Genomic DNA, 20428 nt, shown 5'->3' on the forward strand with positions numbered 1-20428 from the left:
ACAAGGTAGTGAGTAATTGCTGGGTTCAAATCTGGGCAAGGATAAGAACCCAGAGAGGTAAGCCCAGCATTCAAAGCTGCCCTTGTCCTGAGGGAATTTCCTGATCCCACAAAAAAGCAGTTGAAAACCAAGCTGTGGATTTCTAGGCTCAGGAAGACAAAAGTCAAAATCTAGAACCTACCAAAAATATGTACTGTGTACATATTTTATGTACATCTTTTCTGGGGCACCTAGGTACTCAGTTCGTTAAGCATCTGCCTTCGGCTCAGGTCATGAGAACCCCCACCTGGCTTCTTGCTCAGCAGGGAGCCTGCTTCTCCCTCTACCTGCTACTTCACCTGCTTGTGCTCTCTCCCTCTGTCAAATAAATAAATAAATCTTAAAAAAACAAAAAGCAAGAAAAAAAATTCTTTAAGTTGAAACTCCAAAGGTCCAGAGCCTTAGAATAAGGTGAACTGGAAGAAAAGCTTGCAGGGACTCACAGCCTAGTGTTAGCACGCCCAGGTGGCTGAGGAAAAACTCAAGACTTGAACTTAGTTGAAGGGAGCCCTGGACTAATAGTACTCCAGGCACACAACAAAAAATAGGGCTTTGTGCTCTGTGGGGAGTCTGCTTGAGATTCTCTCCTTCCCTCTGCTTCTCCTTGCACACACATCTCTCTCTCCCTCTCAAATAAATATCTTTTTTAAAAATGAAAGGTAACAGTGCAGAACCGAAAAAGAACCAAATAAAATTTTATAATTAAAAATTACAATTAGCTACATGAGTAGCTCAGCAGAAAGATTTAACAGTAAATTATATGTGGCTGAAGAGAGAATTGGCAAACTGGAAGTTGGGAGGGAAGAAACCATCAAATGCAGCACAGAGAAACAAAGATGGGAAATACGAAAAAGAGTAAGAGATCTGAGGACCCAGTAGGAAAGTCTCACAGGTTTTTTTGAAGTTCCACAAGAGGAGAGCAGAAAGCATGGGGCAGAGACAATATCTAAGGAAATAATTGGGGTATGGCTGGCATCAGGATCCCTGAATATTCCATCAGTTAAGTTCCCAAAGCACTCTGGAGTTAGGGGACTACTTGTCCCAGAATGCAAGGAGGTCCTCTAGGGGGCGGTGTTGTGTAATGTCACACACCGGTCTGAGCAGTTCAGATGGGAAAAAGCCCTGTTCCTCAGCACTGGTGTGGGAGGAGGTAGTTAGCTTGCCAGAGAGGGAAGGAGTGTGCCTACCTGAGTAAGTTGAATGTACAGAGACTAGAAAGTGAAGAGAGGGGTTAGGGACGGGAACCGAGAGTTGGGGGGTTGGGGTTCAGGGAAACATGAATGACTCCTAAAAATGCAAATGAGTTCCCCATACGGGGTATAGGGGCACATGACAAGATGATAGAGACGACCCCAAAAGGATAGATGGAACAGGACAGGAAGAAGCTCATGGGCCATAAGGACATTCAAGTCTATTCTGTGGCCCGTGGATGGTATTAAAAGGTTCTAAGAAGGAAACTGGCATGATCAGACTCATGGGCCAGGAGAACCATGCTGGACAAGATACGGAGATTGATTGGATCAGGGATTAGATCAGGGAGAGTGATGGCTGTCATAAGTCATCCAGATGAGAGCCAACGGTGACCTGTGTAGGTGACGGCATTTAAGAAACGGCAATACCTGATCTTGGTAAGTGTGCAGCAAATAGGCATTCTCGTGAACTGCTCTTTACATAGTCAACTGATACATCTTTAGGGAAAGAAATTTAGGAAAATGCAATAAATGCTTAAAAATGAATGTGGCCTTTGACCCAATAATTCCACTTCTAGGGTTTATACTAAATAATTTAAAATGTGCAATTGATCTCAATATTAATTATAAGAGGAAAAAAAATACATACCCCACCTTGGAGATCAGTCAAATATACGTACACAAATAATATGTATAGGTATTAAAAATCATATTGTAAAAGATTCCTTTTCCTCTTGATGCTTTTATCTTTTAATTTTTTTCTATAATTAACATGGATCACTTTTGTAATTAGGCACAAATCAACGAAAAATGTTTAGAGTTTGCAGACATTACAAGGAATGTTTCCAAAGAACACAAGGAATATGTTCCAAAAATAGAAGTGATTCAAGGCATATGCTTTGGCCTCTACATCATAAATATGAAAAGTAATATCACATGTATAAATGGCTCCACCGAGGAGGAATGCAAGAAAGACCACATTTTATTCATTTCTTAAATTAATCAGTACTAGTTTGAGTCCCCCATCTTCTAGGCTGGTGGAAAGTCATGGCCTTCTCTTTGCCCACCATGGGTCCCCATCCATCATCCATAGACTTGGTTGTAGGCAGTTCAAAACCAGATACTGGCAGGCTTTTATTCCCAAGCAGAGAATCTTAGTTTCTTTCACTTTTTGCAGCTTGGGTCTTCCTCTGTTGATCCTGTGTTGCTGGTCTCTGTGTCCCAAGGTCGTGCCACAAGTGTCAAGTACTTCAAAGGGGCCCCGCACTGTGAGTAATCTCACGTGGATAGCTCGGAGTCCAAAAGGGCTGGGCTTGTATGATTTTCCAAGTCAGACTGTCTCCGGGGGCAACCATTCTGTGTCTTCCCACTTTTCTTCTCTGGCTCCCAGTTATGAACTCTGCAGCCTCCAGAAGTCACTGGGTTCATGAAAAACCTTTCCTGCTCACAAGAATGCCAATGTTCATAGCAAGGTGAAACCTACTGATGTCCCATGTCTTGGTGGCTACCAGAGCAGGGCTGGGTTCCACGGAGAAGAAGACCATAGCCTCTTCCCACTTCAAACTCATGCCCAGACTGTCCCCAGACCCTCAGATTGTACCCAGAGCCTCAAAAGTTTTTCTCCATTTATTCACCTCTGGGCATAACCCTTTTCTGTGAGCCCACCAAATGTCTCCATAAATACAGTTAAGTTTCTCACCTTAAAACCTGTATAAGTAGACAAAACAAAATGCAGCAAACAAACCATAACCAAAACCAAATAACCCCTGCTTATCCTTCACCTTGAACCCCAATTTCAACCACTGTGGCACAAATAGAGTCAGTGCACCAAGAGACTCTGGGCCATGGGGATGGAAATGATGCTGCATTCACCATGTCTGAGCCTCAGCTCAGCAAGGCAAAAATGCCCCACACTCACCAAAAGCACATAAAACAATCCCTGGCTCATGAAATGCACCCAGGAGACCCATCAAGAGCAGCTTCAGTGGCCAAGTCGGACCTCTAACAGAGCGAAGAGCACTCAGAGTTTGATGTTTACAAAATGGAGCCACTGGTTTCTCCCCTTGATGTTTCCTTCCTTTGTCACGTCCTTTTCTTCCTCACTTCCTTGTCCATCCCCCTCAGCTTTCTCTTTCTCTTGACTCTTTACTAAATTCTGTTATTAACTGTAATAGCTTGAATCAATTCTTTTGATTTTTGCGGATAGAAATGATGTCATCTGAAAATAATGATACATTTATCTCTTTTCCAGTAACCCTTCCTTTCCTTTCTTTTCTTAGTGTGCTGGACTTGCCTTTCGTATTACATTCACAGTCAAGTGAATGTTATTTAAGAGCAGTGAACATGAATACTCCCTGTTTAGTCTTCATTTTGGAGGCAATACCTCTGTTATATGACTTTGTATATAGACAGTATTATCTATATTTTCTGTACCATATATACTTTCTTTATGCCCTCCTATACCGTATTTGGTAAATAGTCTTTTTCTCTCTTACTAAGACATTTTTTTAAGCCGGCATTAGGTTTTGAACATTATCAAATACCATTTTGACTTTTTATTTTATTTTTTGTGTGTGTGAGAGAGAGTATGAGAGGGGAGGTCAGAAAGAGAAGCAGATTCCCTGTGGAGCTGGGAACCTGATGTGGGACTTGATCCCGGAACTCCAGGATCATGACCTGAGCTGAAGGCAGTCGCTTAACCAACTGAGCCACCCAGGCGCCCTATTGATCTCTTTTCTATGTGTACTAGAATTTTGATAAACCATATGGTTCTTAAGATCTAAAACCAGAAAATTTCCTAAACATCCATTAATCAAGAATGGATAAATAATGGTGGGGAATTCACACAATGGAATATTACATGGTCATGAAAATGAATGCAACAACATGGAGGATCTCATAAATATGGTGAATAGAAGTGGCTGGGCAAACGTTGTACCTACTATATGATCCCAATTACATAAAGTACAAATGCAGATGCATCCAATCTATGTTGTTAGAAGTGGTAGTGATGACTGAGCAGCAAAGCGAGGGGCCCTGGAGTGCTGGTATCTTCTCTTTCTTAATCTGGGTGCTATGACGTGGATACATTCAGTTTGTTAGAACCTGGCTGCGTCACAGGGAGAAGTGATGAGGGCTGTAACAGAGGGCAGGGGGCTCACTCCATCCCAAGGTAAGAGCAACTATTTGTTTCCAACCAATTGCTACAAGTCAGGAGCAAAATATCAAGAAGCCAGAAGTCTGGATTTTTACCCGAAATCTTCCTTTTAAATATCACTTTTTACTAATTAAAAACAAATACAAACAAAGAACACTGTATCAGCCAAACACATCATGTCTGTGGGTAGGCTTAGCTTATGAATCCCGCACTTGCAACTTCTGTTTAGAATTTGGCAGGGGTGGTTAGTAGCTTCAGCTGACTAAAAGCAGACCAGCTTCTCTGGGAGTTTTGCATTCTCCCTGGTGGAGATGTTCTTTAGATATGGCAGATAATAGTCACTTACTAAAGTCCCAAGCTTTCATTGTCACCTCCACATATGACCCCCCCCCCCCAAAAAAAAAACCTGGGCAGGAGGGGTGAAAGAAAAGTTCTGGGTCCCCCTTAAGCTCACCACCACAGCTTCATGTTCTCAAATGGCCTCACTCAGAAACTGCTTCACATTAGTGGTTTGGTTTCTCAAGGGAGCGAGACAGAAAAAAAAAAAAAAAGAGGCAGCATTTGAAATGGAATCTGCCACAATGGGGCAGCATAGCTACATCCTGCCCACAGTCCCTAAACACCTGGGCTTCCAAAGTCCCAGCCCCATATCCCCAGAGAAGAGCCTTCTACAAGGCAGGCAGAGGTTACAGAAGGCAGAGAGTACATTTGGGACACTATGATCTCAGGCTTAGGACAAAAACTGAACCTGAAAATAGCTAGATCTGTGTTCTGAGAAAAGATCAAGAGGGAAGTCCAACAGCAGAGGGAAATGTGTTAGCAAGGATCTTACTCATGTTTTCCCTTGGGGATTTCAAAATGGATAGTTTTCTTTGATGAGTTAGACAGGTAAACTTGTAACTGCCTGCTGTGCTTTAGAAACAATCTAAGTGAAATCTGCCTTTATTAGCAACAAACATCCAATTTCTTTTTTCTATTTGATAGAGGGGAAAACCAAATAAACTCACTCAAGCCTACAAAAAGATCGTTTCCAAAAGTGTGCTGTTGGGTGAATGTTTTGAAGGTTAGAATGTATTTTTGCACAGGAACAAAGTGATATTGGTAGACTACGTTTTCATAAACACGTTGGAAGGATCTATTTGCCCCATAATGAAACTAATTTTTTTTTTTTTTGCAATGAAGATGAATAGAAAATAACACTGTCCTAAGAAAGAATAACTAAGAAAACCAGCGAATGAGCTGAATAATTCAGCAATCATTTATTAAATATTTGCTTTGTGCAAGATGCAGCTGATCTGAACTTGTTGTTTAGAGACTGGGCACTAGCAGGTTTTGTGGGGAGGGGGGAACAAAAGCCCAAGGAAAATGGTGAAGAGGAAAAGGAAATGAGAAAGTAGAGCCAAGTGACCATGTTCTTTCTAGGACTTTGAAGAGGGAAAAGGAGAATGTTTCTTGATAAGAAGGAAAGGACTCAGGACCAAGCCAAGACAGAGGGAGAGGCAAAAATACAAGTTCAAGGGGGGTAGAATCAATGGACCTATCTATGTTCTTGTGGCAAACACTGTTAGTTGCTCTCTCTGCTATGCGATCTCTGCCTATCTTAGTAAGATCACCTTGACTTTAATCAAGAGGCTGATACACTTAGCAAAAAGGCTGTTCTCCAGCCTCGCTTGCAGCCAGGTGTGGCCTTATAACTAAGGTCTGGCCAATGAGATAGGAGTAGAAATTTTAGGGTCGCGTGGGTGGCTCCGTGGTTTAAGCCTCTGCCTTTGGCTCGGGTCATGATCTCAGGGTCCTGGGATCGAGCCCCACGTCGGGCTCTCTGCTCAGCGGGGAGCCTGCTTCTCCCTCTCTCTCTGCCTGCCTCTCTGCCTACTTGTGATCTCTCTCTGTCTATCAAATAAATAAATAAATAAATATAAAAAAAAAAAAAAGAAGTAGAAATTTTAGGTGGGACACTTAGGGACATTGCTGATTCAGCCGGGAGAAAGCTCTCTGTCCTTCTGAGGGATGAAACATATAAATGTTGAAAACATAATTCCTGCACATTGTCTGAACACACGCCAAAGTGTAATTGATTCATTAACGAGGGCAGCCAGCAAGATGACAAAGCTGGTCCAGGAGGGAAAAAGAAATCCTGAAATAAGAATGCTAAGTTGGATAGAAAGAAGCAAATGTTCTTCAAGGTAATAAAACCATCTCTCCTGAGAAAAACCCATTTGCATCTTCCCCATTTTAAACAAATTAACGTCTAATTTTAGAGTCTGAACCCTAATCAACAGTAATGAAAGACTAAGTCATTCTCCAAGTTGAGATGCCCCTCGGGGGAATGGGGACAATTCTGTAGTATGACACTGGTGGGATACACAGCCATCCTTTTGATTTATTTCCAAGTTTTGGACAATTTTCCTGAACACTGCCTTCTTTCTGCCTGCTGTCTGGAATGTGGGTGCTGCGGCTGGAGCTGCAGCAGCCCAAGGAGGTAACCATTACCTACGATGGCAGGGCAGTGAGGGGAAAGGGGCCTGGATGCCTGGTGACACCTGCACGACCTACTCTTGGACTTCTGGGGGTTGGGGGTGGCAAGACACTCCTCTCTCACATAAGCCCTTGCTATTTTGGATTTCTTTTCTTTCGTCTTCTAATGGGGCAAGAAACAGACACCTAGAGAAATAAATAATTATTTAAATGGTGCTGGACATCCCGTGGACCACTGGACTCTGAGGTTGTCTACAGGCAGGAAAGCCTTTTGGTAAAACATACCAAAGAACGTATGAATGATTTAGGGTTTCCAAACCACACACAAATAGTGAAATGTGTTGTTCATACTAGTGGATAGTGGTGGCTTTCCCACAAGCTTGAAGAAGAAACTGAAGATCTAACTCAGGACTAGAGAGGAGCTAATAAATTTATCCACAAAAACTTGGATGGTGACACCAAAATGGGAAGTCAGAATATTCATGAATTTGCTCAAATGTTCCAAAACCCTGACTTAATTAAATTTCTCAATATAATCCCTCTTTGGACTTTGATGCTTTATTACCATGTTCCTTGTAGAGTATATACCTTATGCAGTATCTATGCCTTGCACTTACATATTACTGTTGCTTGATACGTGCAGACCTACATTTTACTCTGCAGAACTATATTCCCACAGCCATGTCTGACATACTGCTACGGGTGATTTGAGAAATCTACTAGAATAATTTTGACTAAAGCGGACTCTTGCCTCTGTGCCAACTAAGAATCTCATCTCCACCTTAAGATGTGATTCCACTCAAGAAAAGCTGAAAGGGGGCGCCTGGGTGGCTAAGTGGGTTAAGCTGCTGCCTTCGGCTCAGGTCATGATCTCAGGGTCCTGGGATCGAGTCCCACATCGGGCTCTCTGCTCAGCAGGGAGCATGCTTCCCTCTCTCTCTCTGCCTACCTCTCCATCTACTTGTGATTTCTCTCTGTCAAATAAATAAATAAAATCTTAAAAAAAAAAAAAAAAAGAAAGAAAAAAGAAGAAAGTAAAGCTGAAAGGAAATCTGATCAAGACCTGGGGGAAGATAAGCTTTAAAACCGGAGAGAAGAAGGGAAAAGTAGACACAGATACATGTGTTGTCTAGGAAGTAGGAAGGTAAGCAAGCTCTTCCGGGGAACGGATGGGAATTGAGTGAGAACTTTCGAGACCATAAACAAAGGGGTATGCTTAAACTTCACACATGTTTTGGCTTTGGCTTGGCCTCTTCTTGTTCTCCCTCTGTTTCCAGTCCCAGCCGGGGGACCTGGGGGACAGGGAGGACAAAGATCAAGCAGTTATGTATTAAGCCTCTACTCAGAGTAAGTACAGTCCAATGCATAAATGAGATAGCATTTAGCAAGTTGTGCAATCCGATTACCTTTGGTTAAGGGCTGAAGTGTTAGTCACTCATTTTTAACTTATTTTAGATTCAATTCTGTTCCTGGGGCATAGTGTACACTTAATATGTGTCGACGGATTGGCCTAATACAAGGACTTGTGTAACTTTTTGAATTCTGAGGAAGCCATGGTTTAGAAGAAAAACCGGTCAAGAAGAGAGTCCCTAGAATGGCAAAAAATTCACGGGTGGAGCACCTGTGAAACCCCCCCCACACACACACACCTGCGAGGACCCCAGCTAATGTTTCTGCTCCTGGGAGGGCATACCTTCCTCTTTCCTTAACAGTACCTCCTTCTAACTCAAAACGAACCAGGGAATGGTGTCCTGACAGAAGGGGATTGAGCACGAATGTTAGCATCTTACATAACATATATTTTTATACCACAATTGAAACCTAATACCGTTTTCCTTCAGTGTCTATATTTATTTTTGAGAACACTGTACTTTCAAAGCGCACGCTGTGCTGCATTTCTTTTCCCCATCTAGGCAGCCCTGGGACTTTCTGATCACATCAGAGGGCTTGGCTGCCGTTGTGCGTTTGGAGTTCAGAGATGCTAATGAGGCGATGCGGCATCTTTTGTGGAGAGACCGTGGGGAGCATCCTTTGTCTCCCTCTGGATTTTAGACAGTGGTCATGTGAAAAAGAAGGCAGGAGGCACACTGGGGCCACAGCCTCCCAGCCCTGACCACTTTTCGTGAACACGGAGCTCAATTTCTTGGCCGCTAAGGGAGGTTAAGCTAAGTTTGCCAGAAGAGGAGGGAAATCATTTCTTTCTGCAGCAATGAAGTTTCTCTAGTAACTAAAGGAATTTCAGTGAGTCAAGACAGGGAAGACTTCTTCAGGACATGGGCAAAGGTGACCCTAAATGGAGAGTAGACTGGATTTAGGACAGAGATGTCAGACCTGGTGAACTTGGTATGAACTGTCTCGTAAAGTGACCAAATAGGAACTTTGACCTCAACGTGGGGGAACAGAAGCCATGGAAGCCCCTTTCCTTATGCTACCCTCCCAGCTGTTGTAAGAGCTGTTGAAGCAGTGGAGACCAGCGGTGGGCCTAGATCGTCTCCACAGAGCTCCTACTATGGGGGCTGGACCTAGAGGCCAGCACCCAAAGGGAAGCTCCTTCTTTGAGTTGATAACCCCCAAACTGGCTCAAACCTGGAGCAGCTGAGACAAAGTCAGGAAGCAGCTGCCCCAAGTGGGCTTTGCTGCCGGTCTGTGTGCTTGGCCTGTGGCCCCAGGCAGGAACGCTGGAGGTAGGAGGTGGGGAGCAAGCCTCCTCTTCAGAAAGGGCCCTGATACATACAGATGCATGTGAGGAGAGGGTACAGCAGTGACGCTCAAGCCCACATGTGGATGAAGAGCAGGGCAAGGGGGCACTGGTGAGGAAAACATGGCCGCTAGCCACAGAAAGAAGATAATTTGCTAACAAACAACAACACACTTTTTAAAGACTTCTTTTACAAGCCCTAATTATAACACACACGCACGCGTGCGCGCGCACACACACACACACGCGTGCGCGCGCACACACACACACACACACACACACACAGTAATATCAAATCCAAAACCCCAGAAGCTCGATGTGACTGAAAGGCAACTGGACAAAATCCTTTGGGTGACATTCTATTGGCCTCTACTGCTGGCTACATGGCCCTGCCAAGGAAGGGGAGAGAGGGCTGGGGGCGCTGGCTAAGGGAGAGGCAAAAGGGAGGGACCATGGGTGGGCTAAGGAGAGAATGAGGTCCCTAGGATTTACTGGGGGTTAGAGAAGAGTAGAGGGTGGAGGGTCTAAAGATTAACCCACGAGGGGCACCTGGGTGGCTCAGTGGGTTAAAGCCTCTGCCTTGGGCTCGGGTCATGATCCCATGGGATCGAGACCCAAATCCGGCTCTCTGCTCAGTGGGGAGCCTGCTTCCTCCTCTCTCTCTGCCTGTCTCTCTGCCTACTTGTTATGTCTGTCAAATAAATAAATTAAATCTTTAAAAAATAAATAAATAAAATTTAAAAAATAAAGATTAACCCACGAATCATGACTTGAATTTAGAGATGTGAGTAGAATGGAAATGTGTGTTTACGCCGCGCTTCTTCAAATACGAATCCATTCTGTACCGAGTGGGTTGTGACTCTAAGTATTCTCCAAACAAGATAATGAGCCTGTCTTATTGCCCTTGTGTGAGCAGGTTAAATTGAAGAAAATGGAGTCATTCTCTTTGACTGTTTCAAGTACTTTCTTTGCCTCTCCGGGCCAATCATGTGCCAAGTTCTTCATAATCTACAAATTATGACAGAAGAATTCAACTGAAACGAAGGATTTTTGTATGAGGCAGTTTTCCAAGAATATAATCATAGTGACTATAAAGCTCTACTTGTATGAGCTGAATTCCAAGAGTTTAAGAAGTGAGCAGTCAAAAAAGAAACTACAGAGCAAATAAACCAGATGTGCATATGCACATGAGCTCTTAAAAGGCTGCTGCTGATATGCAGACATGAATGGCCTCAAATTCCATATGTAACTAGTTTCCCCAACAAAACAGGATCATGTCACCTATCTTCCAGAAGCTGTTCTAATGTCACCTGAGTTTGTCGAAAGGGCTTCGTGGAATAGATGAGTCTTCAAGTATTCCCAGAAGGGAACACAAAGAAACGAAATGGCCTGTTTGACCCTGTCATGGCAGCAGCAGGAGGGGAAAGATATCATTCCCAGGGTAGGGAACAAGAGGAACAAAATCAGCCATGTAAAAGAAAGGGAAATTCCATTTTCTGAGTATTTTGGTGTGTACTTTAGACTGAAAGGAAACAGAAGCAGTGGTTTGAAGGCAGAGATGGCGGAGAGGGATACATTTTCAATTCTGTGCTTTTTCAATTCCATTGCTTCTATTAGCTATCCTCTTCCTATTAAGACTAGTATTTTTCAATATAACAGATTTATTAGTATATGATTCATATACCCTATAATTCACCCACTCGATGTGTACAATTCATTGTTTTTTAGTGTATTCAGAGTTGTGCAACCATCAATCTTAAAACATTTTTGTCACCCAGACTACTCCCTGTCTGTCTCCCCAGACCAAGACAATCATTAAGTTATTATCTCTAGAGATTTCCTTCTTCTGGACACTTCATAGACATAGAACCATACAATACGTGGCCTTTTGTAACTGGCTTCTTTCACTTAGCATCATGTTTTTACATTTCATCCATATTATATCAATACTTCATTCTTTCTTATTGTCAAATGATATTCTAGTGTACAGACATACCATTGATTTATCCATTCACCAGTTGATAGACATTTGTGTCATTTCCACTTTTTGGTTATTATAAATAATGTTGCTGTGAACATTTATGTTCAAGTGTTTGTATGACATATATTTTCATTTATCTTGGGTATATACTTAGGTGTGGAATTGCTGTGTGATTTGGCAAGTGTATGGTTTAATTTTGAGGAACAGCCTTGGAGAATTATCTATTCAAATCCTCTGCCCATTTTTAAGTTGTCTTTTATTATTGAGTTGTAGGAGTTCTTAGTATGTTCTGGATACAAGTTCCTTATCAGATGTATGATTTGCAAATATTTCTTACATATAGATATATATTCCATATTGAGTCGATTTTGGTATAGAATGTAAGGAAGGTGTCCAATTGCATTGTATTACACATGACTCTATGGGTGTACCAGTACCATTTGTTGAAAAGACTCTGAACTGTCTTGGCACCCCTGCTGAAAATCAGTGATGCATAAGAGCAGTAGACTCTGGTCTTCTGGAGACTTTGTCATACAAGGAGGTTGGAGCAAGGGTAATCGGGCCCAATATTCTTGACCTGCCCACTAGAGTAGAGTCTATATGTCTTAGAAGTGGGAGCTGAGGGTCCCTGGGTGGCTCAGTCGGTTGAGCAACTGCCTTTGGCTCGGGTCATGATCCCAGAGTCCTGGGATTGAATCCTGCATTGGGCTCCGAGCTCCATGGGAGGTCTGCTTCTCCTTCTGACTTCCCCTGTCATTCTCTCTCACTCACTCTCTCTCTCAAGTAAATAAATAAAATCTTAAAAAAAAAAGAAGAAGTGGGGACTGAGGAAAGAAAGGGAGCCCTCAATCCCTTGGCTGCACTCACCTAGAATTTAGCCCCGGCAACATAGGGCTGGGGCTGAGAAATGTGGGCAGCCTGCACTCCAGGAAAGATACCACATGGTCCTTGGCTGGTAGCTAGGGCATTGGGAGGAACCCCATATTCTTGGTCCCTCCAAACTGGAGTGGAGCTCCTGTCACACTGAGCTGGGAGTAGGGAGAGGCAGGGAGCAGGTCATAGCCTAAGTGCTATCGACTCTCACTGGTCTTACTGAGATTTATTAGATTTTCTTAAATAAATGATTCTTCATTTGCCATCAGGACAATCTCCAGAGACTTAACAACAACAACAATTTAGCAGTTATGGTTTTTCACTGGGGGGCAGGTCTAAGAAGCACCCTCGTCAACATTCAGAAATTGCACCTCTGGCCCTTGCCTTTGATGTCTTAGCACAGAGGGAGAATACAGCTCAGACTAGGTTGGGAGCCAGAGAAAAGAAACAAGAACTTGGAAGCCAAAAAGAATCAGTTGGTCATGGTTACTTAGCTCCTGGGGATTTTGCAGTGCAGCTCACTACTGAGTTAGACCTCTTCTTGGCTGAAGCAGCACTGGCAGAGCTGTGGGCAGTGATGAATGAGAGCCCAGCACCACAATGAGGGGTGTGATGTTACAGCCAGCTTGCTCTTCTGACCAGAGACCGGAAAGGATGTGAGCAAGAGAGATAAGGCGAAAGTAGGGTGGGGCTGCAGCCTGGGCAGGCCAGGAAGCAGAGAAGTAGGAAGTGAACAGGCAAGAGATTAGGGGTAGTCTCAGGCTGGCAGGATTTGTCTGCAAAATATTCATGTATTTAAAGAATCAGTAAAGTAGGATCACAGTCATATTCTGCAAACTTCCACTAAAGAATGGAAATTGTCTCCGCTGCTAAGTCAAAGGCGGAATAAAGAAAATGAAAAACAGTCCAAATCTAACCATTTAAATTATTGCTTTTTTAAGTATGGAAATTAGTCTAGTAAAAAAGAAATCAGACAACTAGATATTAGCTTAGGTTCTTTGCAATAGAAAAAAAATTAAGATATTGGTTCTGTATATTTTGGCATGTCCAAAAAATATATTACTATGTGATTATCTTTTAAAAGATATTTGTCATTTGAACAAGTTAATACCTATTCTTCTCAAACTGTTCCAAAAAACATAAATGGAAGAAAAACTTCCAAACTCATTCTACAAAGCTAGCATCACCTTGATCCAAAACCAGACAAAGATACCACTAAAAAGGAGAATAACAGGCCAATATCCCTGATGAACATAGATGCAAAAATTCTCAATAAAATACTAGCAAATCAAATTCAACAGTACATGATTAAATCAATTATTCACCATGATCAAGTGTGATTGATTCCTGGGCTACAGGGGTGGTTCAATAGTCACAAATTAATCAATGTGATGCCCAACATTAATAACAGAAAGGATAAGAACCATATGATTCTGTCAATAGATGCAGAGAAACTATTTGACAAAATATAGCATCGTTTCTGGATAAAAATCCTCAACAAAGTAGGAATAGATGGAACATAACTCAACATGATAAAGGCCATATGTGAAAGACCTAAAGCTAGTATCATCTTCAATAGGGAAAAACTGAGAGCCTTTACACTACAGTTGGGAACAAGATAGGAATGTCCACTTTCACCATTACTATTTAACATAGTCTTGGAAGTCTTAGTCTCAGCAATCAGACAACAACAAAAAAATAAAATGCATCCAGATTAGCAAGGAAGAAATCAAACTTAGACTATTTGCAGATGATTTGATACTCTATATAGAAAAGCCAAAAGACTCCACCAAAAAATTGCTAAAATTAATACATGAATTCAGCAAAGTAGTAGGATATACAATCAAAATGCAGAAATCTGTTGCATTTCTAAACACCAACAATGAAACAGCAGAAAAAGAAATCAAGAAATAGATCCCACTTACAATTGAACCAAAAACAATAAGATACCTAGGAATAAACCAAACTAAAGAGATAAAAGATCTATACTCTGAAAACTATAGAAACTTATAAAAGAAATTGAAAAAGACACAAAGAAATGAAAATGCATTCCATGTTCATGACTTGGAAGAACAAACATCATTAAAATGTTTATTCTACCCAAAGTAATCTGCACATTTAAGGCAATCCCTATCAAAATAATACCAGCATTTTGCATGGAGCTAGAACAAACAATCCTAAAATTTGTATGGAACCAAAAAAGATCCCCAAATAGCCAAAGCAATCCTGAAAAAGAGAAACAAAGGGGGAGGCATCATGATTCTGTATTTCAAGCTATATTACAAAGCTGTAGTCATCAAGACAGTATGGTAGCGGCACAAAAACAGACACACAGATCAATGGAACAAAATAGAGAACCTAGAAATGGACCCTCAACTCTATTATCAACTGATTTTCAACAAAATAGGAATAAACATCCAATGGAAAAAAGACAGTCTCTTCAACCAATGGTGTTGGGAAAACTGGACAGCAACATGCAAAAGAATGAAACTGGGCCACTTTCTTACATCATACACAAAAACAAATTCAAAATGGTGGAAAGACCTCACTGTGAGACAGGAAGCCATCAAAATCCTAGAGGAGAACTCAGACAGAAACCTCTTTGAGGTTGCCATAGCAACTTCTTGCTAGCTATGTCTCCAAAGGCAAAAAAGCAAAAATGACTTATTGGAACTTCATCAAGATAAAAAGCTTCTGCACAGCAAAGGGAACAACCAACAAAATCAAAAGGCAGCCTACAGAATGGGAGAAGATATTTGTAAATGACATATCAGATAAAGGGTTAGTATCCAAACTCTGTAAAGAACTTACCAAACTCAACACCCAAAAAACAAATAATCTAGTTAAGAAATGGGCAGACATTTTTCAAAGAAGACATCCAGATGGCTAATCGATTCATGAAATGATGCTCAACATCACTCATTATCAGATAAATACAAATCAAAACCACAATGAGCCACCCCCTCACAATTGTCATAATGGTTAAAATGAACACAAGAAACAATAGGTGTTGGCAAGGATGTAGAAAAAGGGGAACCCTCTTATCCTGTTGGCAGGAATGCAAACTCGTACAGCCTCTTTGGAGAACAGTGTGGAGGTTCCTCAAAAAGTTAAAAATAGAACTATCCTAGGACCTAGCAATTGTACTACTAGGTATTTACCCAAAGGATACAAAAATACAGATTACAGTACATTTCCACATGGGCCCTCTATAAGGCTGCTCTTATCATGGATCCTCACAGAGTAATTCAAAAGAGAGTGACAATGACCAAGACAGAAACTGTGGTGCCTTTTTTTTTTTTTTTAAAGATGTTATTTATTTATTTGACACAGAGAGATCACAAGTAGGCAGAGAGGCAGGCAGGCAGAGAGAGAGAGAGAGAGAGAGAGGAGGAAGCAGGCTCACTGCCGAGCAGAGAGCCCGATGCGGGACTCGATCCCAGGACCCTGAGATCATGACCTGAGCCAAAGGCAGAGGCTTAACCCACTGAGCCACCCAGGCGCCCTGTGGTGCCTTTTATAACCCAGTTTTAGGAGGGACTTCCCATCACATCTGCTGTGTTCTATTGGTCACACCAACAAAACCTGGGAGCAGGTGATATAGGGTGTAACTACAAGGAGGCAGGGATCACAGGGAACCATCTTACAGGCTGGTTACTGAGTATCACAAGGATTCTAAACAATGAAGATGGCCAAGAAACACTTGCTAGATTGGACTGAACAAACTGGTGATGGGCAATGCCATCCACATATAATGGTCCAAGACTTGGAAGAGTGGCTATTTAGGTCACCTAAGCTCAGTTGTCAAGTTGTCCCAAACCTGAATAGAGTTCAGTGATCCTGCATTATGTTATCCAAGGGATTGAAAGGGATGAAAAAAAGATTGTTTGAACTAAACATACTAAGTTTACATAGCAAGTTACTAAATACTAACATAGCAGTTACTATTTAGTAACTGAATTCAGTGATTCAGTAATCACTGAATGATTAACGGCAATATGTAAATTACACAGATGTTCTCTCGCTTAACCACTGATCTTACCTGATTTAGAATTAGTCAAGACATTGGTGGCTAAGCAAGAGAAAGATAAAGGGCCAGTATCCAAAACCTATAAAGAACTCATCAAACTCAACACCCAAACCCAAATAATCCAATCAAGAAATGGGCAGAAGATATGAAGACATTTCTCCAAAGGAGACATCCAGATGGCCAACAGACACATGAAAAAGTGCTCAACATCACTTGGCATCAGGGAAATACAAATCAAAACCACAATGAGTTACCACCTCATACCAGTCAGAATGGCTAAAATTAATAAATCAGGAAACAACAGATGTTGGCAAGGATGTGGAGAAAGCAGAACCCTCCTACACTGTTGCTGGGAATGCAAGCTGGTGCAGCTACTCTGGAAAACAGTATGGAAATTCCTCAAAAAGTGGAAAATACAGATACCCTACAACCCAGCAATTGCACTACTGAGTATTTATCCTAAGGATACAAATGTAGTGATCCAAAGGGGCACATGCTCCTGAATGTTTATAGCAGCAATGTCCACAATAGCCAAACTATGGAAAGAGCCTAGATGTCCATCAACAGATGAATGGATAAAGAAGATGTGATTTGTACACACACACACACACACACACACACACACACACACACACACACAGGAATACTATGCAGCCATCAAAAAGACCCAAAATCTTGTTATTTGCAACAATGTGGATGAAACTAGAGGGTATGATGCTAAGCAAAATAAGTCAATCTGAGAAAGACAATTATCATATGATCTCTCTGATATGAGGAATTTGAGAGGCAGGGCAGATGGTTGTGGGGGCAGGGAGGGAAATAAATGAAACAAGATGGGACTGGGGAGGGAGATAAATCATAAGAGACTCTTAATCTCAGGAAACAAACTGAGGGTTGCTGGGGGGGTGGGGAGGGAAGGGATGGGGTGGCTGGGTTATGGACATTGGGGAGGGTATGTGCTATGGTGAGTGCTGTCAATTGTATAAGACTGATGAATCACAGACCTGTACCCCTGAAGTAAATATATTACATGTTATATTACACTACATGTTAATAAAAATTTTTTTAAAAAAAGAATTAACCAAGTTCCACCTGCAAGTGGCTAGAAGTCAGATTTCAGCCTGGCATTGCTCTGGTTGACCTTGTTTCTTCTTTTTCTTACTTCTGCTCTGGGCAACTCTTGCATCCTATGATTGTCTTAGCCAGTATTTACCTTCTCAAGTAGTTCTGTCTTTAACTGTATACTGGCTACAAGGGTTCTGCAGTCACTGTATATTTACTTACAGCTTTTTGTGCTGTTCTTTTCTTTCTGCCTCATTTCTGACCATGGTCCTCCCTCACACTGAATGTTCTAGTCATACTAAAGGTCCTCAGAGATCTTCAAACACATAGTGTGGCTTCGTGTTTCTCTGTCTTGACACATGTTGTCCTTCTCCCAAAAATGTCTGTCATTCCAGGTCCTTTTCTGCCTAGCAAACGTCTTCTCACCTTTCAAATCTCTGCTGAAGCATTGTCCCTTCTAATGAAATGTCCTTGACTCCCCCAGGGCCTGGCTTATACTTTTGACACATCAGGACAGAATTAATTACTCTCTTCTCTGGATTACTGCTGGAACTTTTACTTGTTTCCATTTCCGAACCATTCTTACCTATGGGTAATTATTTTTTTACGCATGCACCTTTCCAAGCAGAAGGTGAGCTCCTGGAGGGTAGACTACTTTTTACCCTCAACACCTATCTTTAGCACCTAGACTATAATAGATTTTAATAAATATTTCAACAAATAAACTGAGGAACTGAGAAACCACATGCCTGGAGACTGCAATGCTGCTGCTTAGTGAGACACACCTCTAGTTCTAACCTATAAAACTACAGTTCTGTTTATGCCCTTGCTTGGCACACTCCATCCATCTATGGATGGCTCCATGCTTTATGTGCTAGACAAACTGCTGGACTACAACAATCTTTTGCTCTTTCTGAGGATCTTTGCCTTTGCTTCTCAAAGGGTCACTTGCTTATGGCCACTTGCTAGTCCTCAGGTCTTCTCAGTCTTGAAGAGATCATTCTGGTTCCATAGAGGGGCCCGGCAGCATAATGGCTTAGAGAAGTAGTTAAGGGGCCCAACAGACTAGCCAACACAAGAATTAAATGAGAAGTGTATGTGGTATACTTTCCACAGGGCCCGGCACATAGTAAGTGCTAAAGAAACTAGTGTGGTGACTATTAGTACTGCTCAGGCTGCAAGGTCAGCGCGCTTTCTGGTTGTACCCGATGCCATCTTAGTCTCTCTAAGCGAGAGCCACGGGGATCTGACAGGATCACAGGCATGCTCTAGCGATGTCCTCTCTCTGGTTACTCGTCTCACGGCTCTATTTCTCCTGACACCAGGACTCGATGATCCAGTCTGTTTTCATCAGGCTAAATTAGGCTGTTTAACCTATGCCCAGGTTTGGAACAAGAAAAAATATCGCTAATCAAAGTCCTTTTGAGCAAACTGTCCATCTAGGCACCACAGAGCCCTTTGCATATGGTCAGTTTCAAAGACTTTTCTTTTTCCATCTTGTCTAATGAGCTGAGACAAAATGGCCATGCTAATGGAAACTCTTTTGCATTTCAACTGCTGCTGTACTGGCATAAAATACACGATTTCATAAAGGTTCGAAAATGTTTGAAATCTTTAGTTCCCTACAATTCAGCTCGCTCCTGCCTTTCCTCTCCTTTGCTTTCATTCCAGTCACTGTTCCAAGATGTCAGAGGATCTGATGCTCCTTGTCCCCATTACCGCCTCTAATCACTACTGAGATTGCTAACACCATTCTCTTCCTTGTCGCTTTTTTTCCCCCTCCTCTCAGGTCTCTTGTCAGATTTCCCATTCAACTAGAGCTTTTCTGCCAGAAGGCAGGCCTCCTAGAAAACAACTGCCGGCCAATCACAGTTCCTGTCTTTCAAGGAGACAATCTGAGTAATTATCGCAGGGAGATAAAATCTTCAGTAGATTCTTCCCGGCTGTTTCTTTTTGCTCAATGTCCATGGTTTGAGGTTTCTAAAAGGCTAAATGTGATCATGAAATTCCTTGCACTGAAGTGAAATTCAGTTGTACAGTTTGGTCAAGTGTGTGCAGCAGGCAGGCCAGTGAATTAAGTATGGCTTAGAAAACCAGAGAAGTGTGAGACTTTAGGGCAAGGTCTTAGATGGGAAACTCTCTCTCCTCCACCCCATGGGATGGTAAGGTGAACCAAGAAGAAATACTCTGTCCTTCTGGGGCCAGGTGCCCAATACCTTCAAACAGCAGCTATAGTTCTTGGTGGGCCCTCAGAAGAACACTTCTCCCATTCTATGTCTATCATATATGGAGTAATAGGGATCCAGGGTTGGATGGGGAACATTTAACCAAGTTTTACTAGGGGATCTAAATTAGCTTTTTGGGCCCAAATGACTCATTTGACAATTGAGTCTTTGATATCTCTCCCCTTGGATACAGGAAGCCATCTCCCCAGGGGGGCTAAACTTGTACAGGGGCTCATTTGCAATTTGGCACTTTCTTTTAAATATGAGTTCTTTGCAACAGGAAACTAGATCAAGCTTTAGAAATCACTGAATCTTAACTATCAAATGAAACTATTAGCTACAGGATTAAATTATATCTCTGCATCTGGTTTAAAAACTTCTGATGAATGAAGAACAGAACTTCACCTTAAAGTTCACTCAGGTTGCTGTTGTTTTGATTATCACTAATGCAAAATAAAGTTAAGGCTGAACATCCACTTTATATTCATACTGTGTTGGCTCAAAAAGAGAAAAAAAACCCTGGGCCCTCCCCTTAAAAAACTGAAAATTCTGGTGGATGAAGAAGATAATTGTTCAAATTATCAAATTAATAATTGTTCAAATAAATAATTGTTCAAACATTACTAGAAAAATTTAGAACGAGGTGTGCACACATTTTCTGAACCCAAATATTGCTAAATAATCATGCCCAAATT

The sequence above is a fragment of the Mustela nivalis genome, assembly GCF_964662115.1.
Source record: "Mustela nivalis genome assembly, chromosome: 2".
NCBI classification, from domain to species: Eukaryota; Metazoa; Chordata; class Mammalia; order Carnivora; family Mustelidae; genus Mustela; species Mustela nivalis.